The sequence below is a fragment of the Diorhabda sublineata genome, chromosome 8 (genome assembly GCF_026230105.1).
Source record: "Diorhabda sublineata isolate icDioSubl1.1 chromosome 8, icDioSubl1.1, whole genome shotgun sequence".
Taxonomy (NCBI): domain Eukaryota; kingdom Metazoa; phylum Arthropoda; class Insecta; order Coleoptera; family Chrysomelidae; genus Diorhabda; species Diorhabda sublineata.
The window spans coordinates 12,807,826-12,835,175 of record NC_079481.1 but is presented as its reverse complement, the minus strand read 5'-3'; the positions used below and the strand labels follow the sequence as shown (position 1 = coordinate 12,835,175).

Here is a 27,350-nt window from a genome sequence, read left to right as displayed (position 1 = left end):
ACACTGTCATACACTGTTAACACATCATTTTTGTCAGTTTTGACTAATTTTACATGAGGGATGAAAAAGCTGTATGAAGTGCCGTACATTAATTATGTGAACTGATCTTTGACTAACCAGTAATAACAGTTGGTTATGATTTGTTTACAATTATTTACACAAAAAATATAATTATAAACTTTTCAACTAGACATACAACCAAAGTAACAAGACGTTCTGGAGATTTAGTAGGTTTTATTTATTTTCAATGCTGACTACATCTAATCATGATTAAGTAACAAAGAAACTAGAAAAATTGAACAAAAATTATCATTGAAAGAATAAATTTATAAAATACTCGTAATAATATAAAAAATTAATCTTCTTCAAATGGCCCTATCAACTTTTTGCCTTATTTTTTTCCAATGCCATCCAATCGTCATCAAAATTCAGTTTTACATCCACACAAATCGTTAACAGTGGGATCTCGTTTTATATCTAGGAAGAATTGAAATCTGTTATTTTAATGTAGAGTTTTTGGAATATATATGATTTGAATATTCTACTTGATAGGATCAAGGACTTGAGCGAGCTGATTTACAAGCAGTAATATACCCAGCAGGCGAATAAGTTTCTCTATTATGGATTCTCAATTGTGGAATGCGTGCTGACGTATTCTATTTTTTAAGTAAAATGCACAAAGTCTCTTGTGGAAGACACAATTCCCAAAATTATAGATGAAAACGGGTTTTTTTCTTATTTCTATTCATACTTCCAACTTCTAGTTATTTAAATTATAGAATCTTCCGGAATGGAGTTTAAATAAATGATTAGTTTCTTATCTACTTCATTGAGAAATAGAAGAAGATCACAAAGGGCTTATAGCAATATTCATTTGTGGTATTGAAGTATACTTTTTGTTGTAAGATATATAATTGAATATCACGTATGTCTTATTATATTTTTCGATCAATTCCAATCATTTTTTACTAGTTATAACTGGACTAAAACGTACATTGAAAAGATGCACTTCGTCTCGTCCGTTTCGCATCGATTATTTCAATTAATTTTGTGTATTTTATCCATTGATGCCTAACCAGATTTAAATAAGTTCCTTAGAAAATGCTTACTAATGTTTTCGGTAAAAAATAGCACTATACACTGAGAAAATAGTTATTTTTTTGTCACATGAAATTATGGACTTCCTGTTTAGCAAAATATCCAATTTATATAAAAAAATATAATTATTCAGTACTTCGAATGGTATTTTCTAGTAAATTCCCAAAATTTAGTCACAGTTTATAGTTCGCTTATGGGAGGTCAGAAAACTTTACTCCCTCGGGTCTTCTAGTAGGTATGCCTCATATAAAACAACCAGTCACTTCCGTTTAAACCTTTTGAAGTTATTTGGGAGAACCTTAGACCTTTCTAGGCACCGATCGATGACTTGGCCTGCAGTTTCTTTTTCCTACTCGCACCAGCGGCATTCGGGATTATCCGTGATGCCTATAGGCCAGTATAGAGTATAGTAATAGAGATAAAAACCCATCTCTCTGTATCTTGCCTCATGACAGGTGTACTCAGTACTCATCAATCTCCGCGTTTTCTTATACGTGCAAAATTCCCACAGAACTTTGGCTTGGAAGTCATTCATCCTGAAGCTATCGGGACCTCCACGTAAGGTTTCAGTCCATTACCATTGAAATATTGAAATGTAGATGCAGTGAAGATTCTTTGGTGTGCTTCCAATACTTTAACTATCTTCAAAACCAAGTTTATTTTCTTTGTTATCTCCTATTCACACCCAATTTTTTGCTAGAGTGTTTTTTTTTTGAAACCAGTAGATGATTCAAAGTTTTTTCTTCTAATTTACTTAACCAAGTCTCAAGTATCTACAAATATATTTGTTGAGTTTGGAATGTATCAGCATTGATCTAACAATCTTTTAACTTTTTTTTATTCCTGTTAGAGTTAGCGTGTCAAAATTTTTATCTCAGTGTATAAAGGTAGAGAGAATTTGATAAGAAAAATGTCTGTAGGTAAACAAAAGGTCTAAGCACAAGATTTTAGACACGCATAGGTAGGTAGGGGAGTACAAAAACTAGACAAAGAAAAACGAAATAAGTCATTGAAAAACATAATTTGAAACATAGCTTTTGATTTTTTACATATATTCATGTATCTGGCTGTTCCACTTCGTTGCGGTTTTAAAAAATATTTAAAAGTCCATTGTTGAATGTAAGCTTCTAATATTTTTGGTTGCATATTTGTACCCTGTATTTTGTAGACTTCATTCATCTCATTGGTTGCTACAAAATGATTTTATTCTAAACACATGATTCTGTGATGATGATCGAATTAAAAATAGACCTGAGAAGGGTTGTTTAAAATTTCAACTAAGATCATTAGACATTCAACAGCTGTTGAAATGTTTTCTTAATAATGGGTAGAGCAAAAACGGTTTCAAACGAAAATTATTCTGTAATAAAATTTTTATACGTAGATATTTGTTAGTCGCTTCGTATTAAAATATTTTTTTTAATATTGAAGAAATAAAGACAATAATTAACAATGTGATTGAAATAATAAGTTGTAGGAAATATTTTGTGATAAAAATCGAATCCCAAGCTAGTCTAAGTAAAAATAAAATAAAAATATGAAGCAACCGTCATGATATACTGCTTTTATACCTAGAAATAATAATTAGAACAAAAAATTGTTGGGTTTTTAATTATGTAAAAAATGAAAAAATTAAAATCAATATAAATACATAAAAAATACAGATAGAGATGATCTATTAGAACACACTATGTTCTAGTTAACCTTATCAAGATCTGAAGTTCGGAACACGTTCATTGTTCATCATATGATAAAATCCTTCTTACCCTGTTAGACCGGTTGATGAGGGATCAGATGCGTCTCAAAAATTCCCTTCTACCCAAATGTAAACTTCACCTTCACTAACTCTACTAGACCTATGAGGGGGCTCTAACCAATTTCAATGGTAAACAACGGCGGGTGGAGGAGACAGTAAATGGAAGGGCACTTTTTTCTCTAAGGGTGAGAAAACTGGCCTTAAAGGAGGATGAACCTGGAAACTAGTTAATGAAGTAAGAATACAGAAAGCAACGGGGAACCACTATATAAAAGAAATATAAGATATTCCAAGATTATCGAAATGACATATCTCCTTGGAGAAATATCGTTAAATACTAAAATCAAATTGTCCTTGGGGTGGCTGAGATAGGCTGGCCAGACGTCAGAAAATATGTGACTCAAGGAAAAGTCTTCTTTTGCAAGCTCTCTTTTCGATATATTCTAGCTAAAACTCCTAATGTTCACTTTTCCTCTTACAGAAAAGTTAGCAAACACTGTTTCAAAATTAGTTTCTTTCCAATAATTTCCAAATGACAGATAAAAATTGACGTTCCGAATACTTTCAGCCTATCAATATCAATAAAATCTTAACAGAAATTCATTGTTTCCTCGCTTTTACGTTTCAAAAATATGTATCAGTCCTCAATTAAATTATTTGTAGTTGTATCAGAATTTACAAAAGAGAACCACGAATCTCACTTAAACTATTTAGGTCCTTTTCACCATTCACAGCTTACTAACCATCTCCAAAACTTCACTTCCTCGTGCATTATACTCGGTTCCAAGAACTGTTGAACCTTCATAATTGATCCATGCCTTTCTGATACTTCGCGGTTCGTTAATGCAGCTTCTATTTTATTATTTTATTGATGACCCCCAATACATTGAGATGTCTGCTATTTATTAGAATAATTTGTAAGTGTTAGAGAAAGCCCTCGAAGAAATGTTCCACGTTTTCACGCCTCGTCTCAGCTCTTTTTCCCAACTGACCACAGCATCATCTGCTAATCCCCTTCCCTAATCATTTTTTCCGGATTATTATCCTTCCTCAAGCAGTTCTTACGCTTTGAATAGCCCAACATCTAAATTCAAGATCTGATAGTTGAGCAGATCCATCAGCCAAACTCATTATCACCAATCTGTCCTGTTACATAGAATAAGACGAATTGAAGTTCATGTTATGGGTTCAATTATGAAGATTCAAGAATTCTTGGAACGGAGTATCGTGTACGAGGAAGTAAAGTATTGGAGATGATTCTCATTCGTAAGAGCGAGAAAGCTGTGAATCTTGAAAAGGACCTAAATAGTTTGAGTGAGATTCGTGGCTTCCTGGTTTCGGTTTGTAAATTCTGATACAACCACATATTTATACAACAATATAAAAATATAGGAGATCAGAAGTTAGACACGCTCATATAATCAAGAAATACCAACTTAAAAGTATTTCGGATAATGACGTGGTGTTAAAGTTCCACTTTACAAATTCAAACAAAAAAGGCAACAGCTGCATTTAACAAGCGGATCGCATAACGCCACAAATGTTTCCTAAATCTGAGAGACATCCGTCATGTGACGTCAGTGACTGTTGAACGCGTCGTACGATAAAGGCCGTAATAAATTGGCGTCTGGCTTTTCCGCGACTGCACTTGCGTCGACGAATAAATTTTTTGTCATAATTAAAGCGACTGCAGTCACAACAAAATACGTAGAAAGTCTGGAGAACGAATTATAGTTATTATTTTCGAGATCGCCAAAGTTTATGGGAGTCTGTACAGTATACATGAATTTATCATTGATGGTATGAACAGATTTGATAAAATTCCAGGTCGACTACAACATTATACACAATAATAAAAAAAACTAATCGATATTTTCATCCTGAGGTGAATGGAAAATAAAATTACTAAATTCATTCGTTTTCTATTTTTGGTCTTCAAAATTATAATTTACTATACAGGGGAATACCTCAATAAGTTTATTAAAGGTTAACGGTTTCTTTAAATAATATATAATAGAGTAATTCAGGGTGATACGTATTTTTTTTGAAATAGGATTTCAAATAACTATTACAAAAAGAAAATTATTAATTGATATTATTAATTAAGTTTTACAAACCTAGGTGACGATTTATCAATTAACATTTTGTAATCCATTTTTTGTTTAAACTAAATAAGTAGCCATCTTATCCGATCCGTCTGCGTCAGATGGTCATAGTAGTAGAAAATGGCCAAATCATTTCTTCGTTCTTTTTCCTCTTCCCATTTGCTTTGATTTTTCTTGTCTTCAGTCTTTTCCTTTGCCTTTTTTCCAGATGTGTCGCAAGGATTTTCAAACGAAGTACATGTATCCATTTAAGACAGTAAATACAACTTCGATTTTTTCAGTTTTATAGTAATTTTTGAACAAACCTTACACACCATATTTGATGTCTTCTCCAATTGAATATTCACTATCCAAATCTATTTCAGATACTTTTTTTCTTCTCTATTTTTTGTATTCTTTCTTTTTTCAGAATTTCTGCTACGTTTTTGCACAATTTCTTGAAGTGTTGTCAATTTCTGGAACTGGACTTCATTCAAAAAGCAATTTAGAAGGAGTTTCTTCCGTAACAGATTTTAAAGTTCCTAGTTGCAACTTCGACGATGGGTTCTGCAATTCTACTTTCATTAGTAACGTTAGGTTGTATTAGTCCTTTATTTTTCTCTTCATAGTAATCTGATATGAAAGCATAATCAAGTATATACATGGATAAATTCCAGGAGAGCTGAACCAAAGACATGCATTCCTTTGGACGTAGATTTTCCTCAAAATTCTGACTACCAAATTGTAATCGGGTAATCCTGTATGATTATTATATATGATTTTTAAGGACTTGAAAAAATATCTATCTAAGGGTTGGAGATAATAAGTAGGATGGCTGGTTCAAAAACTTCAACTGAACAATGCTATGCATGTCTATCAACAATCAGTAGGACTTTATCCGTTGGTTTTCGAATAATAAAATGCAAGATAGGCCGATTTTTGTGACATGTAGAGGACGCAACTTGAAGTTAAGCCATTTTTTTTATCCTGCTTTTTCAGGTGAAAAAACTCCTTAGCATTGCAACAGGCTATTAACGTCAGAAATTGTTAACAAACAATGGCATTTGCAGAATTGTTTGAACAGTCACCTTATTTACCAGATTTGGCCTCCACTGACTTATTCTTGTAACCTAACCTCAAAACTCTACTTGCAAGATAAATATTTTCTATTTAGGTGAGAAAGACGACAATTCTTATTACAAAGGTTAAAACTTTACGTAAAAATTTTGTTGAGAAATAAGAATGATATTGAAAAACAATGAATTGTGTCTTTGCCAGGTCTAAAAATATTTATACCACTTAATTGATACTTCTGTTTACAGTAAGCGTGCTAAACAAAGGGTTAGTCACTTAGGGAGAGAAATGCTTTATTGTCAAAAAATTGTTACAAATAACTGAATAAAGATAAAACAAATGAAATAAAATTTCAGAGAAGAAAATCGTAGCAAAAATTGAACCAGTATACATGGAATTTTATTATAATAGAAGTTCTTTACAAAGTAGAAGGCACTTGCCAGTAAATATGCCCTCAAATTATTGCGGAATGCGAGGAAAGATGATATCGATTTGATTTCAATTGGTAAGTTATTGATTATTTTTTTGAATTGTAAAATATTGAGCCCTTAACTAATTCTGAACGTGGAGTAGGTGAGTGAAGATAAATAATGAAGAAAGAGTCAGAATTTCTATAATATTTTAAAGAAGTCCCTGGAATGGGCACTGTTGTTTAATCCGAGTAAATCTAACAGTACTTTCTGTAGTTTAAAGATTCGCTCAAATTGAGTTGCACCAGTCGTATCCCAGTACTTTGTAGCGACAATTAAATGACCACATTCGTTTCCATTATACGACTTGATGATTTTGTGTTCACATTCCTAGAACCGGTCCTGTTACTACTGAATAAATTAGTATCAAGTATGGAAACTTTCTTAGAACTACACCAGAACGAGTTTAAGCAATTTTATGGCTATATTAAAACGGTATTTAGAAATTAAACAATAACTTACATTTATTTATCGACTTTTAAAAGTTTGAAATTCCTTTATATATAAATATTGAATTTATAAACTTAGGTAGACAGAGTATTTGGTGATAACAAACACAAATTTTTTGATCCAATGGAAAACTAGTACTTGAGGGTCTGTCATTACAAAAGTTAAAGCTCGCAAATAAATGAACAATTTAATTTTTTTATCCACTGTCTTTACGTCTTCACTAAAGTCTTGACTACACTTTATTCATTTAATTTTAAATCATAGTGTTTCAGTTTTCCAAAATGTCCTGAACAACTTAAACAGATGCAAACTTTCCAGTAACTTGATCATGTTAAGATAATTTCCACTGAAGTGAGATATGTTTTAGAGGACTCACTTGGGTTACCAGTGTAACTTGTAACCCAGTAAACCAATGTAAACCAGTGTAACTTGGAGTAGTCCAGATATACAAACTTTATTCTATCATAGATAAAGATCTCATTACTATTAAGTTCTGCTTTGACTCAAAGAATCAAATAACTGTATGTAGTATTCGCTGTTGATTATCTCTTCCTTTTGGAGATAGTCGAAGAACAATATTCCAAAGGGATTCCATAATACTGAAGCCGTAACCTTTCCAGCTGACTGTTGTGCCTTTGGACGCTTCACACGTGGTTTACCGGCTACAGTTCACTCAGATGATAATCGTTTTAATTCCGGAACGAAGTGATGGATCCAAATTGTCTATTCCCTCACAGCGCAATCAAAGCCTTCTCCAACCATTCACCTAGCGAAAAACAATGTTTCTTTTAGTTCTTTCAATTGTTTTATGGAAAGCCTCAGTGACTATCTTGAAGCTTGGATAATCTCTTCCGGAATCGACGGTCTTTCACTCTGTACTTCATGGTGAATTCCGTGCGATTGTTAGCAAAAGCACTGCATAATTTACGGACGTGCTGAACGGTGCTCTTTACCAAAAAGTTCAGTCAATTGGCGATACATCTCCACGGGTGCTGCTCATGGAACTGTTGTCGGATTTGCCTTAGCATCTTCTCTAGAAGCTGTATATCATTGGGAACTCTACTCGTCGCGAAAATCACTCGTAGCTCATCATTTCGATTTTTTGTATTATTCATTGTTTCAATTAGTATGATTATTTACTTTAATGAGTGCAAGCTGTATCGATATTGAGTTTTATTGTGATAATGATGAATCTGCTTCAATATATTTAATATATCGTTTTTCCAGAATGTACCTACAGATATATATTTATCAAGTTCAATTAGTAAAACCCATCAAATATAACGATGATTTTCAGTGATATTTGTATAACTATAGTCTTTTATAAATATTAGTATACCCTCAGTGACAAACAAAACCATTTGCAATAGAAAAAAATGGAAAAAAATCTATGTTCCCTGCTGATATCAATATATGAATAATATATTCAAAGTAAACAAATCATTACTTCAAGGATCGATAAAAGAAAACTTTGGAGGAAATTTGAAATTGTTTTGATATTAAATCGCCCATATACGTCAACAATGAGACATACTGTGACTTTATATTATTATTATTCAAATAATTATAGAGGAAGTTTCAAAAAAAACGTGATCCCGTCTCTAGGATAAATAGAAAACTGAAAATATTTGGGGAAAAAGAAATTTTTTAAGTCTATTCAAGACGATTGGGATCGAATCAAATCAATTCTTATATATTTGGGTGCATTGGCGTTTACTTTTGTCAGATATATTCGATTTACACTAATTGAGGTCGATTTTCACTTTGTGTTGATTGAAAGTTTTGGAAGTGGAACGCCATTTTGCCGCAACAACTAACAGCATTGTATTGAAATTTGATTCGAATATGTTTTGGAAACTGATTCATCCAATGAATTTCTTTTTATGTCTGACTCTCATAGAGGGTTCTTATTGGACATAACATTTTCAATATTAGATTTATCAGGAAAAATTTCAAGTAAACTTGAACATCACTCAATTTTACATCAAAAAGATACTCTTGATGAAACTCGTACTGTCGATCGATGTTGGCATTAAGTATGATAAAGTTAACAATTATTATTATAATTAATTAGTAAGCAATATGTGAATTGGGAATTTTTTGTCGCTTAAATGAGACCTCATCAATAAAACGGAGACATTCAAAGAAATTTCGTTTCTTGTAACGTTTTACAAAAATCCAATCTAATAAGTACAGGATCTTGTTTTTTAAAATTAAATAAGTATGGACACTGAGCTATTGGAGGCTTTATTATGATACAACAATTTAATGATCAATCATTGATATTTATGACGTTGAGTCAATAATTATAACATTTCTGAAATCTTATTATTTGTTAAATTAGACATTGTTAATCAAAATATACTCAAATTTGGTTTTCTAAAAGAAACTCTTCAAGTAAAAATACATTTAGAGCCTCTGAACGACGTTGTCGAGAAACAAGGAATGTGAGGCTTTGGTTTTGGTTTGGTCTTATCTAAAGTTTATGCTATAGAGGTAAGTTCAACTTAAGAATTGATAGACAATTCAATTACCTCATAGTTGAATCACAATCGATTAGAAAGTTGATGGATTTTTTAGAAAGAAGGATAGATTTGTATTCATGTAGACATTTCGAACATCTACTCTAATTGAATTATATTTTTTGTTATCGGCTTTTTTTTATTTAACTTATCTTGTGGTTCATTGTTCCATTAATACATTTATCAATATTTTATACTAGGTTATAACTTCATAATTTTCAAATCAAAATATCTTGAAAACGGTACACAGTATCGATTTTTATCAAGAGTCTCTTTCCAATGTAAAATGGTTTTTTTAACGCACCCTTTCTCACTTTTTTAATTTCAAATTTAGGGCAAAAATTTATTGAAACATCATTGTATGCAAAATAATTTGCAACAAATTATGTTTTCACATATTTTTTGTAAGATTGATAGTTTCCGAGATATCGTGAAAAAGGTGTTTGCACCCTTTTTTCCAAGATGGCGATCAGGGGACAAGGGTGACCCCATAAACATGAATATGAGCTTCAATTGACTCCCCACATATGTACCAAAAAATAAAAAATGCTAAGCTAATGTATCATTTCAATGAACTAATACCAAAGAATTAACGGACAAAAAGTGACTACGGAAAAAAATCATAAAAGGCAGTTCACCCTCACGTTTTATAAAATGGCAAGCAGATTATTGAGTGAGAATACATAATTTCTGAAGTGAAGATAATTGTGAATCAATTTACATCTCAAACGAGTGTTTAGTATTCAACAACTAAGAAATAATTAATAAACTCTTTAAAAAGACTGCTACATTTCCAGATCGGTGACATTTTCAATCATCAATTAAACCAGTTTAGAATTATAGAATCAACGGACGACTTTTAAAAAATGCATAAGAATGCGATTCCAAGGTCTTGGTTTCCAATCAACCATAATATTGATACAGTTATCTGGTATACTGATTTGATATCAATTTTATTATATGAGTTGAGTGTCGTTTCCATTGAAGGTATGTGACACTTCTTTGATTGGAACTGAAAGTCGCTGCTGTTATTGAATTGTTCAGATACGGACTTTATCTTCAGACAAATTTTCATGCTTCACTATTATTTAATGCTACAGTATTCACAAAATATATTTTAGAGAATAGGCAATCAATGGTACAAGAACTGTCACTTTATATCAGCAAATATTCGGGTAGACAGCGCAGGATATGTAGGAAATAATCGATATTGTGAGAAAATACAATTTGGTATATCTAGAGAATCCGATGCCTGAAACGTACTTATAGAGAGTGTTCCAGATGCAAAAAATATGCTTTTTAAGTTGCGAATGGTGAACAATCATTAACAGGGACAACCTGTACCATCTAAAGATAGTTAAAATTATTGTTTAATCGACATTTTAACACTCGTTCAGCTTGATAAAATTTATGATATGCAAATTTTTAGATCGTTGTACATGATAAGGAAAATTTGAGATTGAAAATTTAAAAAACTAAAATATGGAAAATATCGAATAAAAACAAAAAAAATATTCAAAGTAGGCGTCTTGTACTTCCAGACACTTCCGGAGTCTGCGGAGGATATTTCTTTGAACTTGGAGAAGCATTTCCCGATTCCTCGTTATAAAGACAAAATGGAAGTTTATTCTATCGATGATTTCGGTGGTGCATATATCAAGCTTTCAAAATATCCCAAAAAAAATGAATCCATTGTGTTTAATTCAAGGAAACGTGGTGGCCATGCAAATGGACCTCCCCAACCAATCTACTTATTGGGAAAAATGTTATTAAGATGATTTTTTACATCATATCTAGAGGAATATTACATAACGCGGGTGGGAAATAATTTTGAAAAAAATCTAAGTATCGCTGACAATTCAGGTTATTATATAAAATATAGGGACCTGCTAAAATATTTCCTGTACACATATTGATACAAAATAAATGTTAATTCTTTGTTTGAATTGTACCGTGAGGATTTTCATCTGCCATTTCCCATAAATTTAAATTGTGGGAATTCTTAAAACCGTTTCTTAGTCTTGTTGGATAATCCTCTACTTCCATGGCATGTATTTTATGGATGTGAGAGTGGTAAAGAAGTTTCTCCTGAAGAATCCAATGAATAGATGTCATTGATACATTTAATTGTAGTGACAACTCCATCTAATGCATTTTGCTCTAAATCTGATGTTTGTATAGTTCGTTTTTGACATTCGCCATCGTTTTCTAAAATATTATTCAATAAAAAATAATGGAGGCAAGTTTACTCAATCTACGTAAATAAACATGTTTCCTTTAACCCCAACAATAGTTCTATAGTCGGGTATAATTATGCCCGAAAAGCGTTCAATACACAATCTTCAGGCTCCTGACGAGTTACCAGAAGTCAAATCATATATCAAATGCATGTCGGCATATTCATTGAGGGTGAAATCTATCAAAATTGATTTTAGATTGTACAGGCTAGCCTATTGAAAATTCGGAATGTTCAAATGTATAATTTAGAAAATAAACTATAACTCAAAAACGAGGAGTCGTATGAAATTTCTTTTTCATCTCACATCAAATCTCGGAACATTCGTATAAAAGTTTAACAAGAATATCGAGACAACCTGTATAAGTATGATAAGGCATTTTCGTATCCATTTACGCATAGTTTCGAGAATAATTCACGTTTTGGGTGGATCATTAATTTCAAAGTGGCACTTATATTGTTAGACAATAGTATGAAATAAGATGTAATTCTAATTAATACCCCCCACATGTGTTCAAAGTATTATCAGGTGTCTCAATGACTCTTATTATATAGTATATATAAGCAATATTCACGTTGTGAGAATTATTATAAGGGAGACTGAGAAACTGTCTGTTATACGACAGGGATGATCCATTTTGTTTACACCCCAAAAATAAAATTTTGAATTGTGTCAGCTATTTGTTTATATATTTGTATATATTTGTTTCATGATGATTTATTTGATTTTAGGACGCTCCTCATAGAAAATCAGTTCAAAATAAGAGATAAAAATTGATGTTTAGAACTACTTAGGGCTTTATCAAAATATTTTGTCCACTATGATCAGTAGATGCTGTTAATTTTTTAAAAAATTGCATTTTTCTGTAATTCAATTGCACTATTCTTATCGGGAATCAATTGTGGACTCTATTGAAGATCATTATTGATGTCTGGTGTGTAAAGAGGCTCAATCGTTATGGCAAATTATCCAGAAGAGTATTTTAGAGAAAATTTGCTAGCAGAACTCAATCTTGACAAAACAACTTTCGCACTTTTTTTAGTGCTAATATGCACTTGGTCCTCAATGGTATCCAAAATTAACTCTTCATCTCGTACACTCGATTTATAATACAAAACTTTTCTATCTCTTAAGCTCTTCTTTAAACATTAGAAAATGTTTCACGATGAGGAGCCACATGATTAGAAAATTACCTCCGATTTTTCACCAGAATTGCTAATTGTCAAATTCGATGTACTAGGTGTCTGAAATATATTGAGATACATTACTTTATCCATTATGAACACGGTATCCATTTAATTGAACACTAAAATTACCTCGACGGGTATTCCCTTTTAATTGAGTGAATGAAACCGGTTTCTTAGCATAAACTTTAGATTTCACATAACCTCCATGGTTATTTGAGTGCGTGGAGGCCAGCTTATATCACCTCCTACACATATGTGAGGCTTCTCCACAAAGTATTGCAGTTCAGGCGCTAAGAAGTGGTCAAAAGCTGTACATAATGCTTCTGACATCGCAGCCCAAGCGGTCACTTTACCTGAATGTAGAGGTTTCTTAGGTTCGCGTTTTGGATTATTTGCATTCCAGTAGCGGCAATTTTGCCAATTAAGATCATCTGGTTTACGAAATCAGGCCTCTAACCAATATCCTGAAACTTAAATTCTTGCAATCAACTGATTTTTTTGAGGGTGCAGCCCTAAATCTTTATGTAAAATAGAGATACTGATGATCTAAGCACATTTAAAGCAACACCACGCTTCCAGACAAATTAGGCTCATAACATTGTCCACATTTTCAACCGTTCTAGGAAATCTTGCACAAACGGATTTTATATCCAGTGTTTTATTTATGTATATATTGGGGTATCATATACAATGCGATCATTAATCTCACTCCATTTAAAAAGTGTAGAATGTGGAATAGCTTTGATTGCCAGAGATATTTGTTTCTCAACAGCTCCCAGGTGTAGTGCTCTGGAGTTTCTTGGTGTTTCACACTTCGAGAGAATGTGGATGGAGTTCTCGTTCTCTGCACAACAAAACCTGCAAGTTGTATTCTGCACTAAACCTCATGTCTCCAGATGTCTATTGAGGCGATAGGATTCCTGTTAGTATTCGTAAATTGTCTTACTTTGGTTGATTAAGCAGATCTTATCTTATAACAGTTTTCCAGAATAATCTCTGTATGTCTCAGCTCCAGTTCCAATATTTAGTATTGCTTCTATCTATATTTTTTTCCAATTCTTTCTTACTGTATTGTAATTGGTAATACTTAAGGGTTCAGGTACCATGAGGGGCTTATCTGCCCCCGCTTTATCGAGCTTATTAGCTACTTAATTTCCCTTTACTCGTTTATTTGTTGTAGGCAATCCCAAACGAGTATGGATTTTGTGATATTGGAGCTTTGAACTCTAATGGGTACTAAGCTATCGGAAATTAGAATTTCTGTTCATTTCTTGTATACTGTTTAAATCCTATATACTTCTACAGCTTATTAAAGTGAAGTAATTCTTTTCTCGAAGCTTAACTTGTTCGATGTATCATCAGAAGACATGTCCCAGGTTTGGTCTTTACTTAGGGCCAGTTTTTCTTTGATGATTCCGTCTTTGAACATTCTAAGTAATGTTTTTTTCTCTGCCACGTTATCTAGTTCTATGTGAAGAGGTGAAAGATTTTGAATCACTGCTAGTGCAGTGATTTCATGTCACAAGTTGCACAGATGTAAACCAGTCTTTGTACCACAATTACCATGTACGTCTACAGTAGAATATTTGGGTATATCTAGTGTTGATTCGGTCTCTTCAAATTTCTCGACTCATTTACCAACTAGTCGTGCGCCTGGCGCAATTTGATTAATTTACTACATATTAGAAATCTCACTAGCACGGTCCTGGTTGAAAACTGGTCGTATTATATGAGTGTCGTTTGAGTTTAGTACATTTATTTACTCAATCGCATCAACGACCAGTAGATGAATCTTGAAGAGATGGTATCGAATATGAGGTGTAACTATTCGCAGTCAAAAGATCAAGTACCTACTGAGGTGTAAACAATTTGTTTTAATCGATAATGAATCGACCTCTTTTTATCTATATATAAAGTTTTCAACATAATTGTTTAAATTTTAGACACTAATTGTTATTAATTTTCAATAATATACGATCAAGTGATAAAATTGATATTAAATTTCGCCACCAGATAGCGTAATCCATTGCTAAAGATCCCAATACTCGGAATCCCAATTCACATACCGGACACTAACTCGCCAGCAGCGCAAAGTCGAGAAATTTAATTTAGAAAATGCCAAAACAAGATGCTTATTAGCACTACAATTTATTAAAGTAATGTATAATTTTATGAAGTAAAGTAATTTTTCTTTGTGATTCAGTCACTAAAAGTGATATTTTTATCGCAGTTATGCCCCAATATCAATTTATGCAGATGGTGATCATTATTCTGATTGGTCACAGAACAAATAACGTATACAACTCGCAGTTAACTGTTATTAAGACACTAGCGTCTCAATAGGTTAATGCATAATATACTATTAATAAATTGAACACTATTTATTCAAAACCATCTTTGTTAACTTATTTTTTAAATGTATATTTTAATAATTGGTATAATACTGAAAATATAGAGACGAAATTGAATTTTCCATACATAATGATCATCGAAAACGGTCACTTTTGAAAACAAAACCTCCCTCAAACCAGATTATGAATTTAACAGATACGCTACCTTGCAATTTCGACTCAACTAAGGTAAATTTCAGTCTGTTTTTGTATCATTCTTACCAGAATATGTATTTACAAATTTAGTCCAGTGATCACACCCACGAAAATTAGTTATGTCGATGATTTTCTGGATTTAGATAGATAGATAGTTCTCAGAAAATTTTGGCCGTTAAGCGATATATTTTTGTTTAAATTTCCAAAATTCCGAATTTTGCAAATAACTCGAAATCTGTGTTAAATTTCGGAAAAAATTTACGAAACCAAAAATGTAGTTTAAAAAATTCTCTACAAAAAAGGTCCTTTGTGATTTCACCTAAAAGCTATCATTTCTTTGTAAAGCGCGCTCAAACATCGCGTCGGTCGCATCTTACTAATAAATTTTTGGGCCAGTTTTCAGGAAACGACACGAACGGGACTGTTTTTTGCTGGTTGCCTGGGTAAACTTGGAGCACTTAAATCCCTTGCTTGAGGTCGTCAATTAGACGATTTCCTTCAAAATGAGAACAATTACACCTTTGAACTCACTCTGTGATAGGAAAAAAACTACTTTTAATAAAGTTAAATTTTTTCATAATAGACAAATTTGGTTACTTTTTTATAAGTTGTTGAATAACAGCCATTTTCACAAAATAATGAGAAAACTAAAGCATGCAGGTTAGGAAAAATCATATTAGAGCTTCTTCTAAGATAATTTTCCTCTGAATTTTAAGTTTTTTTTTTTGAGTTATCCGCAAAAAATGCACAGTTGAAAAAATCCAGTAACGCGAAATTGGCTTTTGTACGAGTAATTTTGAAATTAGGAAAGAATCACTAGGAACCTTTTTTATAGGAAATCTTTTGAACCACATTTTTGATTCCTGTACTTTTCTTCACATTCGGCATAGATTCCGAGTTATTTGCAAAATTCCAAATTTTGAGAATTTAAACAAAAATATATGGCTTAGCGTACAAAATTTTGATTTCACTGTATGAATAGAGCACCCCCTCAGAACAATGTAAATCCAGAAAATCAGCGACGGTTTTATGGGTTTTGGCTCTAATTGGGCTGTACTCACTGGACTAACTTACTTATCTCTACTGTTGGTAAGCAAAGTATATTTATTATTATAAAGACTTCGAGGCAAACACCAAATTACCAATAATATACTCTAAAATGAGATACAATTTATGTGTGTAGGTACTTTGCTAATCTCGTATAGCATAACATAACAATACGGCAACGTTGTTGATGTTTGTACGATAGAGTAGCTTAAAGATACCAGAATTACAGTCGAACGTCTTATAATCTATTAATAACGGGTGGTCGAATTTTCATTAATATAATTTAATAAAAAACAGAAATAATCAGAATGGGAATACTCGAGAAATTATAGATTATAATATGAAAAAATAAATTCGAAAATCATATAGTCCGCTTATGATTTCATGCCCTTTCAGAGCACAACGAAGCTAGAAAAAAAAATTTTTTTCTAGATCTGTCAAAACCTAGTTTTAATGCAATTTATTTTCATAATTACTTTTGAGCGATTATCGTCATTAGGTGTGGAAATAGTGGAAATTACAGATCTAAAAATGTCCATCAAATAAGTCAGATCTAGTATCATACCCAGTTATAACGTGGATGAAAAGAAATAATATCTTTTGCATGCTTAAGTCCTTTCTGCAGTTGAGATGCATTTGATCTGGCTAATTATTATTGACCAAGGTGATAAATAATCATACTGACAGAGTTCTTTCGCTGACAGAGAATAGCTTGAAGAACGAACATATCTCATATTAATTGCCAGTAACAAGGTATATGAAAATTTAGTGTTAAATAATCAAAAACTTTCGAATAAAAGAAGAAGCAACTCCGTATTTTAAACCACAGACCATACTCTGTAGAATCAGATGGTATTATCGAAGAAACACTCCAGAACTACGATAATTCGAAAGATTTTTAAGTGTAACAACTTAGAAGTTTTCGTGATGTCCAGAAACGACATTAAACTAATAATCGATCATCTAACAAGTCCTTAAAATACCATAAGACGATGGGACTACGGTAAATAATAAATATACGAAATTTTGAATCATTATTGTCATTAAGACACAACGAAAAATCATCAGCAACATCTAAGATTTTCCATAATGATTAAATGTTCGATATTATATAAAATATTGAACAAAAATTAATAGAAAAAAATATTTATTTTAAGAATAAGTACGTTTTTGGTAAGGTTAGGTTAGGTTAGGTTAGGCTTGGAGACTATGATTATAATCGCATTGAAGATAAAGTATCATCTCTTTGTTACTTTATTGTTAGATCATTTATAATTTTTTGGGACGTTGGGAACTTGGACAGTACATTTTCAGAAGGAAGTTTTTTGGTGGCGAAAAAATGCAATGCTGCATCACGTACCAAATGTATTTTTTGGTAGAGTGTAGAGCGGCCTCAAACTATAGTGAAAATGTAGAAGAGGAAGTTATCAATCATTTATTTTCTGATATACATTTCCGTTATATTTTTTTATTCTATTTCGAAATGTAAAGCCTCGTATAAACTAATTGAGAAATTACATTGTATACGTTTGACCTACCTTTGACCTACCTTCGACCTTGCGAAATACCGAGAAATAACCCGGAAAGAACAACGAATCTGTAACACAAGAAACAAGTATCGTATTCAGCAGGAGTCTTTGTAATTTTATATCTGGAAATAAATGTTAATTCAAGCCACGTTTTCCTTTAGGGCTGCTGTTCCCGGTAAGGTAATTCCAGCATAAGTTTTTATTCTATATTGAAAAAATATCCAGATATACTCGCAAAATATCACCGCGTTATTGATATAAATAATTATTACCGAGAAAAGTGATTAATTTATAAAATCGAACATAATAGTTAATAATAATGAAAGAAACAAATCATTTATCATCTTATCCAATAACCATCTAATACATAACTCAATAAATCTTGAGACTCACACACAGATGGCGTTGCCATTGTCAAATACATACGACCTTTATGAAATACCAACTTTCAAAAGACTATGAGTGAAATTTCGATACATTTCGATTAGTCAGAAAAAAGTGAAGCTACTTTTGTTATTTTCAAAACAATATATTAAAAAATATCGTGTGCTAATTTATCATTGCTTTTTGACGAAGAAAAATACTGTACCAACTGAGTAATGGCTGCAAAATGTTATACGGGCTCTGTCCAATCGAAAAGAACCATTTGTTTTTGGTTTGTTGAACGTAGTTACAAACACCGATGATGGTGATGGTTCTGGTCATCCAATTGAGGTGGTTAATCCAGAAAACATGAAAAAATACACTAATTGGTCATATCTAATCGTAAATTGATATTACGTGAGATATCTGAGGCTCCAAAGATATCAGAAGGCAGTGTGTTTACAATGATGCAAGAACATTTGACCATACGGAAGCTTTTTTCAAAGACGCTGCCGCGTTTACACACAGTTTACCAAATCGTCCAATGGCATAACAGTCATATGAGAAGGTAGTGGCTTCATTTTTTTGGAATGCACATGGAATATTGTTCATTGACTATCTCCAAAAGAGAGGGATAATGAATAGAGTTGTTGGATCGTTTCAGAACAGAAAACAAGGAAAAAGTGAACCCAAAAAACCAATATTCCACCAAGACAAAACACCGATTCACAAGTCAATGATTAAATTGTACAAATTACACCTCGAATTGCTTTCTCATCCACCATATAGTCCAAATCCTTTTTGCATTAAGGCATCGAGAAGTTAGAGAAGCGTTGGAATGTTTATATTGCTCTTGATTGGGATTATATTGATGGATAAAATCGATTTTCGGCGAGAAATGTATCAATACGAACTTTTCCGAAGTAAAACTTGATTCTTTTGAGACTCTAATAGATTCACGACATTGCTTTTAAATATCAAGTTTCTTGAAGATTATGTTAATGATGTTTTACAAAAAATTTCGCTTTATACCAATTTATATAGCCAGAAATATTCATTTGACCGTAGTTAGAAGATTTCAAATTATTTTTTATTCGGAAAATCGATTAATTAACTTTTGATTATAAATTTTGGACATATTGGTAAAATCATCATCTTATTCTTATCAAAAATAAATAATTTATTTACACTGGTTAGGGCACATTGTATAAAACAACTTCTTGTGTTATTGCTTTAGAAATTTCCCACCAAATATTAGAAAAACGAAAAAAAAATCAAAAATCAAAATAAGAAGAGATCTATTTATGTTTCCTTTCAAACTATGTGATGATAAGAGTCAGACTTGTCATAAAATATTACAGTCGCACAACTTAACTCAGCAACTACATAGTAACAATAATTGCCTTTTAATTGGTCCTTTCAAGAGAAATTATACATCATAAAACATTTTTCTGTTAATTAATGGGCACATATTCCTCAGCCTCACTCACCATTCTACCTGCCAAAAACGTATTTAATTACGATACATTAAAAAAATTAATTATGCCTTCCTTCTATAATAATTCAGAATTCTCGTAACTGTTGAATCTTCAGTCTCAAATAATCAATATAAATATTAGACTATTGGTGCGCGCAGGTTTTTCCGTTTAGTTTTTTATATATAGGGTCAATTTTGAAAGTAGTGGGACTCATTTTTTTAATAATTTATTCAAAAAAAGTACAAACGATTAGTAATTTTGCAAAGTAACAACCTTCCGCATTTACAGAGACTTGGACCGAGATGATGCTCAACTCGGTCCGTTGGACGAGCTTTGATGCTCTCGGGAATAGAAATAAGTCTGGTGAGGCCAAGAAGATCATGATCGATCAGTTTCCTGTTTGCTTTTTGCTCCTTTGACAATACTTATATCTTCATTAACAAAGATTGAGAACTATTAAAGAAGTCAGCTCAGGCGATCAAATAAGAAGCTGAGCTGCAAACAAGATCTAAAAATTCAGGATAAGTATGATTCACGAAATTAAAACGATGATATTGGAGAGACCACGCCGAAAAAATGATGGAAAATCGATGGGCTAAATGGGTAATGGATGAAAAACGAACTTCAAGAAGACCTCCAAACAGATGCTGAATAGTAGAAAAAGGAAAAAAGGAAAAGACGACGTTGTTCACTCAAACTTGGCATATCAAACTAAACAAGAGCAAAATAGAAGAATCCATCACGGCCACGCTATTCCATACATTAGTAGGTACTTAGTACGTTTGTGAGTACAAATGAATCAGAAAACTATAGCAGGATTGTCAGTCATGATAAGAAATCTTGTCCAACAAATTTTTGTTGCTCTTTGGATTTTCTGCAAGTCTAGTTCCAGTTATCTACATGTAACTTTCTTAGTTTTTGGAGAATTACACAAAAAAAAGTTGTATAGTCTGTATTTCCTCATCTAACGTTTTCTTGGTATTTTTTGACCACAATCTGTAACTTTTACAGGGACAACCTGTAAAATCCAAAAATATCAAAAATGGATATTTCAATAGATTTTCCAATAAAAAGGTACTTTCTGTTTAACTTGATACAATTTATGGTTTGGGAGATATGTAGATGTTTAGGTCGTTGTACATGCCAACTTTACAATCCTCAACTTTTACAGGGATAATCTGTACAATCTAAAAATATTAAAAATGAATATTTTAACACATTCTATAATAAAAAGGTATTCTCTGTTGAACTCGACAAAATTTATGGTTTAGGAGATATGTACATGCCAAGAAAACCATTCTCCATAAAGAGACATTCTGAAAAAAATAATCATAAATTGTGATTATTTTATCCAAATTACTAACAAGAGGTACTGGAACACAACCAAACATTTCTGATGTACTTCATACTGTCGAATATCCAGTAACTTACATAAGGAAAAAATTGAATTGTAGAAAAAATGAATCCATTGTATTCAATTCATGGGAAGCAGTGGCCATGCAAATGAACCTACCCAACCAATCCACCTATGAGGAACAAATGTTATTAAGATAAGTTTTTACATCATTTAGACCGTGGAGAGGGACTCCTTGGTGCATGGACCACGTGTCTCTGCGAATGTTTGGAGGAATATCACATAACATAGGTGGTTATCATTTTGGAGAAATTCTTAGTATCGCTGACCATTCAGGTTATCGTCAAAACATAGATCTAGTAAATCATTACTCTCTATTTGCATACATTAACATAAAATCGATAGGGGTTCTTTGTTTAAATTTTACCGTGGGTATGTTGAACTGCCTATACAAATAAATTATGAGAATCAATAAAGCCAACTCGTGTGAAACCAGCTTTATATGTAAACCTAACTTTTCCAACAAATGTATTATCAACGAGCGTAGTTCAGTCTTTCTGGTTAATCTCACATAGTATGCACTACGAAAAAAATGTTTAATTTCCAATAAAAAATCACAATTTTTTATATTGTTTTTTCAGAATGTCTCTTTATGGCAAACGGCTTCTACATATCTCTCAAACATTTTATCGAGTTGAACACAGAGTATCTTTCTGTTAAACATTTTTTCTTATGTCTCAGCATTTTTTACACTTTCGAATTTTTTGCATCAAGTCCTAGTACATCCTGTATATTCAATGATGAAGAAACAAATATGTAATAGTGTGAATTTCAAATTTTTTGCAGGCAATCTATAACAACATCGTAATGTTACTAATTAAGACAATTAAGATAATTTGTAGATTTATCAATCCAGTAACAGAAACATTCAGTATGTTGTTGACATTTGATAAGGGGACGATTTATCGATATAATGAGGCTGATGTTAACTATAAACTACAATTACATTATCATTAGTTTATTATATTAAATTAAAAATCTTTCTTTTTACTTATTCTCCATGCGTTTTTTGCATTTCATCTTCTATTCTTTTCCCTTCTATCTCCTGTTGCTCAAGATGTTACCCTATTAGGACAAGTTCATAGTCAGCGCGAAGAGGCCAGTGAGTCATTCAGCTTTTTTCGAAGTTTGCCAAGAAACTTTTAATTGTCATCGCAGATGGAAGAAAAAAATGCACATTCCAGCGAGATGACCGATTCATTGTCAATACATCGCTGAGAAATCAGACCTCCACTGGTGTTCAGCTCCTACAAGAGCTCAGAGAAACGTGAGGAGTCGCTGGATAGTTAGAAGAACACTTAAGGCAGCTAACTTTGAGTCAGAAAGACCAGCTACTGGCTTAAAATTAATCACAACCTAACGAATGTCCATCTACGATTTGTCAGAGAAAACGTTAATTGGAATGAAGAATAATGAGGCTACGTTTCCTTCTCAGACAAAAACAGAATGTGTCTGCAAGGAAGCGATAGATGATCACGTCGTTTAGCATGTCAGTATGTAGAACATTGCCCGTCCACATACTGCAGATTCCGTACGGGGTTGTTTAGAGGATGTCGAAATTGCCACTCTGAATTATTCAGCGATTGAGGCATCTTTTGGTGTTGGATCCGCAATGGTAAATTCAAAGACCCAGCTCAATCCTTATGGAAATTCGAACACTCGAAGGGGTAGTTGTGGATGGTTGGAGCTTTTGTGCCCATCAAAAATTTTAATCAGCTTGCTGTAAACTATCATTGTGGGATGTTTAAGAAAAATTGGTCTAAGCCCAATTTCCATGAGGTTTGAGCGGTGTCCATTTTTTCCAAAAAATTTCCGATTTCAGTGTCTCAAGCCGTAGAAGTTTCGGTTGAAAAAGTCCCTCTTACATCTTGTATATTATCCAATTTTCATAAGAAAAACTCATAGAAAACGAATGAAATTATTCAATCAAAAATTTAGATTTTTATCATTTTGAAAGTGTGTCTTAACCAATCAATTTGTACGGTTTTATGAATACTATTATGAAATCAAATCGTTGTTCAAACAAAGTAATATAAACGTCGCACTTTATACTTCGAAGTGAATGAGCTTATTTATGGCACATCTTTATCACCTGATACCTGAAGTCACCGTTAGCCAAGGTTTGTGACCTCCAAGTATTCTCATCTACTGTTTACATAGTAAAATTTCTTTATACCTTATAATATGTCGTGGCAGGCGTTGCTCGATTATAAACAAATCACCGGCGATTAATTTTACGACACAGAAATCTTATTCCTAACCATTTTTTGAATCCTGGTGGTTGTACTGAGTAATTTGATTCCTCTATAATTGTGACCGTTTCTGGTGTCTCCTTTCTTGTATATTGACCATTCTTTTACTTTTATCATATCTTCCGTTATTTCGTCTATTCCTGGTTCCTTCTCCAGTTTCAGTTTTTGTTTTATCATATTTTTATCGATCTTTTTCATCTCTTATTGTTTGGAATTCTACTACTCTTACTTGTTCTCTATTCTCTTTGTTTATCGTTTCATTTCAATCCTTTTCTTCTGAAAGATCTCCTTTTGCGTCTTTTATATTTTTCTGTGAGTTATTATTATTACTTGTTTTTTTGATATTTTTGATAGCTCCCAAAAAGAATTTTTGATTTTTCTTGCAGGCGTTAGTCATTTTTTCTCGCAATATCCATCATGTCTTCTGTTTCTGGTTCTTACCTAATCATTTTAAGATTTCTCTAGTTATGAAGTTTGCATTTGTTGCTCCTCGGTTTGTTCTGAATTCTTATGTGAATCCTCTATGGTTTTTCTAGATTTTCTCTAAGTATACTTTCTATTATTCTCGTATAAATCTTGGTGGTTGTACTGAGTAATTTGATTCCTCTATAATTGTGACCGTTTCTGGTGTCTCCTTTCTTGTATATTGACCATTCTTTTACTTTTATCATATCTTCCGTAATTTCGTCTATTCCTGGTGCCTTCTCCAGTTTCAGTTTTTATTTTATTATATTTTTATCGATCTTTTTCATCTCTTGTTGTTTGGAATTCTACTAATCCTACTTGTTCTCTATTCTATTTGTTTATCGTTTATTTTCAATCCTTTTCTTCTAAAAGATCTCGATAATATTGTATATATCCTTCCATGATATCATCTTCATTTTTTATCATATCTTTGATTGTGTCTTCTATGTTTTTCTGTAAGTTATTATTATTACTTGGCTTTTTGGAATTTTCAATACTTTCCAAGACGAATTTTGGATTGTCCTTGAACTTTCCTTGGACAACTCTTGATAATTTATCTGTAATGTTTTAATCCATATTTTTTAAACACAATTTCAATGACATCGTCGATTTTCCCACGAGACTTTTCAATTATAAATCATCCTGTATAAGTTATAGTAAATAAACCATAGTTTTATGGGTTTTAAATCCTCAAAGAAACACGTCGAGCGGCCGTAAATTCTAGATTCTGAATCAGAACTAATAACAAAAATATAGAAAGTAGAAGGGTTAACTGCAACTAATTAATGTAATTAGTTCGAGTTTTGCCCTCTAAAATCTCGCTAGCACTGTATGGCGCTACTTGATCCTCCTGAAGACGTTTGTTTCTCGTTCCCTTGTAATTAGGAACAGTAAACTGGTCCTTTTCTATTGTAATAGCCGCGCAATCTCTCCATCTTTCTCTCTCTGGTCGTTTGGAAGGGAACCAGTCTTCAGTCGAGAGCGAGCTTTGGTATGGTGTAGATCGAGGGCTCTCAGTCCGAGATATACAACGGTTACGTTTACGTCGTTATACAACGCGAGTCAAAATTATTTCGCATATAAAAAATAAAAAAAAAACTCAATTGAAGTGTCCTCACATAAAAAATATTTTTTGGATAATCGTGTCATTATTTTGGATTATGTTGATTGTGATCTTGTGGTTTAAATTTCCAAGTGATTATTGTTATTTTTAGTGAGTGTTTCTATTTGAAGGATTATTATCTCTGTGTTATCTTTTTAAATTGGATTTTCATTTTGCATGAAATAGTAAGTAAAAGATGCAAAAAATTACAATAATTGATGTCCACAATTATAGCACAACTTGTAGTTGAACATCTAGAGGAAACTGTCTTAAGAAAATTTATCTTGAATATTCCCATTCTGTTTTTGGATGAATTTATCCAACTATCACATCCTGAATTTAGCTTAGCTAGCCAGAAAACAAAAACTGCTTTAAAAGAAAATAAATATCCTGAAAAAATGATAGAACATAGGACAGACTTCTCTGTATTTACGAAGTAGATTAAAATATCATCAATACGATAAAAGAATGAAACTGAATTAACAAAAGTTAAAACATTCAATTATTAGTATTCAAAAACAAGATGGAAGTTGTAAAATGATGAAAAGACAAACAATCTGAGTAAAATTTATAATTTAATTTTAAAAATTTTTATGCAACTACAAATAATTCACCTGGTGTTGTACAACTGAAGAAAAATCAATTTTTTCAGTTAAAACATATTTTTATATTGATATTCATGTTGTAGGTGATCTATTGATCAATATTATAACTAAAATTGTATAGATATCAATATTTTTGCTTTGGATCCACGAGATAATGTCAAGGACTCAATATATACTATGTCCCTAGAAAAGCGAAGCTACTCATCTAAAAGATAATAAATCCTCAATAAATATTTTCATGTTTGAATAAATACCAATTTCTAAAATAATTTTAATTGTCAAAAAGTATGTGGATTATTTGAAAAACATATTTTTCTTTATAATAAACTGCCTTTTACGTGGCAAATGAGAAAGAAAGTTATTTAGAATTCACGTTCAGAAAAAACTACTTTAGAAGAACTGACTAAAAATATTAATCTGTCAAAATTAGTAGTTAACTGTATTCAAATACAAGGTTCACATTAGAAAAAAAACTTTATGTGATTCAGTGTTATTAACTCTAGTTGAGAACAGAACAAAAAAAGGGCGAAACTTTTTTAGCAGTAAGACAGATTAAGATGCAACAAAGTGCATTCGATTCGGGAAAATATCAGAAAATTTATTCGGGGCTTTTCGAGGTCGCTGAATAAGAATATAATAACAGAAAAGATCTACGAGGTACCTGGTAACCAGGGTGGACGACATCTACGTCATCCCTTAGATCCCCATGGAAATTCGTTATAAAATGGGCCAAATATACTCATTCTGTGGGTTTTTAATATCGCTGAACACAAATATCATCACAGAAAGGGCTACGAGATACCTAGTACTCAGGGTGCTCAACATCTACGTCGTCCCTTAGATCCCCATTGAAATTTGTTATAAAATGGGCCAAATATATAAACTCTGGGGGTTTTTAATATCGGTGAACACATATATCATCACAGAAAGGGCTACGAGATACCTAGTACTCAGGGTGCTCAACATCTACGTCGTCCATTAGATCCCCATTGAAATTTGTTATAAAATGGGCCAAATATATAAACTCTGGGGGTTTTTAATATCGGTGAACACATATATCATCACAGAAAGGGCTAAGAGGTACCAAGTACTGAGGGTGGTTAACATCTACGTCATCTCATATAGAATTACAGAAATTTGTTATAAAATGGGCCAAAGATTCACATCCTGTCGGCTTTGGAGGATTCTAATTATTAAGGATTAGTACATCTAGATCCTTATTTTAAATTTTCCTCAGTAACTGAACTGGAATTAACATATTCATTATATGAAAAAGCATCTGTCTGAAGAGACTAAACATAATCAAGCTATGGTCAATTAAAACCATTTCAACGAGTGAACAATAACCCCAAACATTATGACATCTACTAAACTCTTATTGTCTATTATTGAACAGTCTCTCTCATCTGGTTTTGTTTGAGTCACTGGAAACGAATCTGCAAATCGCTATGCCAAAGAAGCCTCCAAAAATCTTAGTTTAGATTGATCAAGATTGCAAAACATCATTCAAGAATCTTGACGCGATATATGTAACATCGAACCATCTACGTCCCACCTAGTCCTCACGACAATATGAAGACATTGATCACCACCAAACTTACTAACTAACCGTTATTGTCTTTGCTGTCTTCAGAGAGGTCGTCTACCAAAGTTATCACGTTTCTGGGATTA

The 27,350-nt window shown here is 32.3% G+C and overlaps 1 protein-coding gene across 1 annotated transcript in view; it reads left to right on the top strand.

Annotated features, from left to right (window-relative positions):
- The first annotated feature begins 24,945 nt into the window (after positions 1-24,945).
- LOC130447837 (irregular chiasm C-roughest protein-like) overlaps positions 24,946-27,350 on the top strand; it is a 195,333-nt gene continuing 192,928 nt past the window's right edge. The window contains exon 1 of the mRNA XM_056784871.1: positions 24,946-25,259. The gene's annotated coding sequence lies outside the window, so the exon portion shown is untranslated. The remainder of the gene's footprint in view (positions 25,260-27,350) is intronic.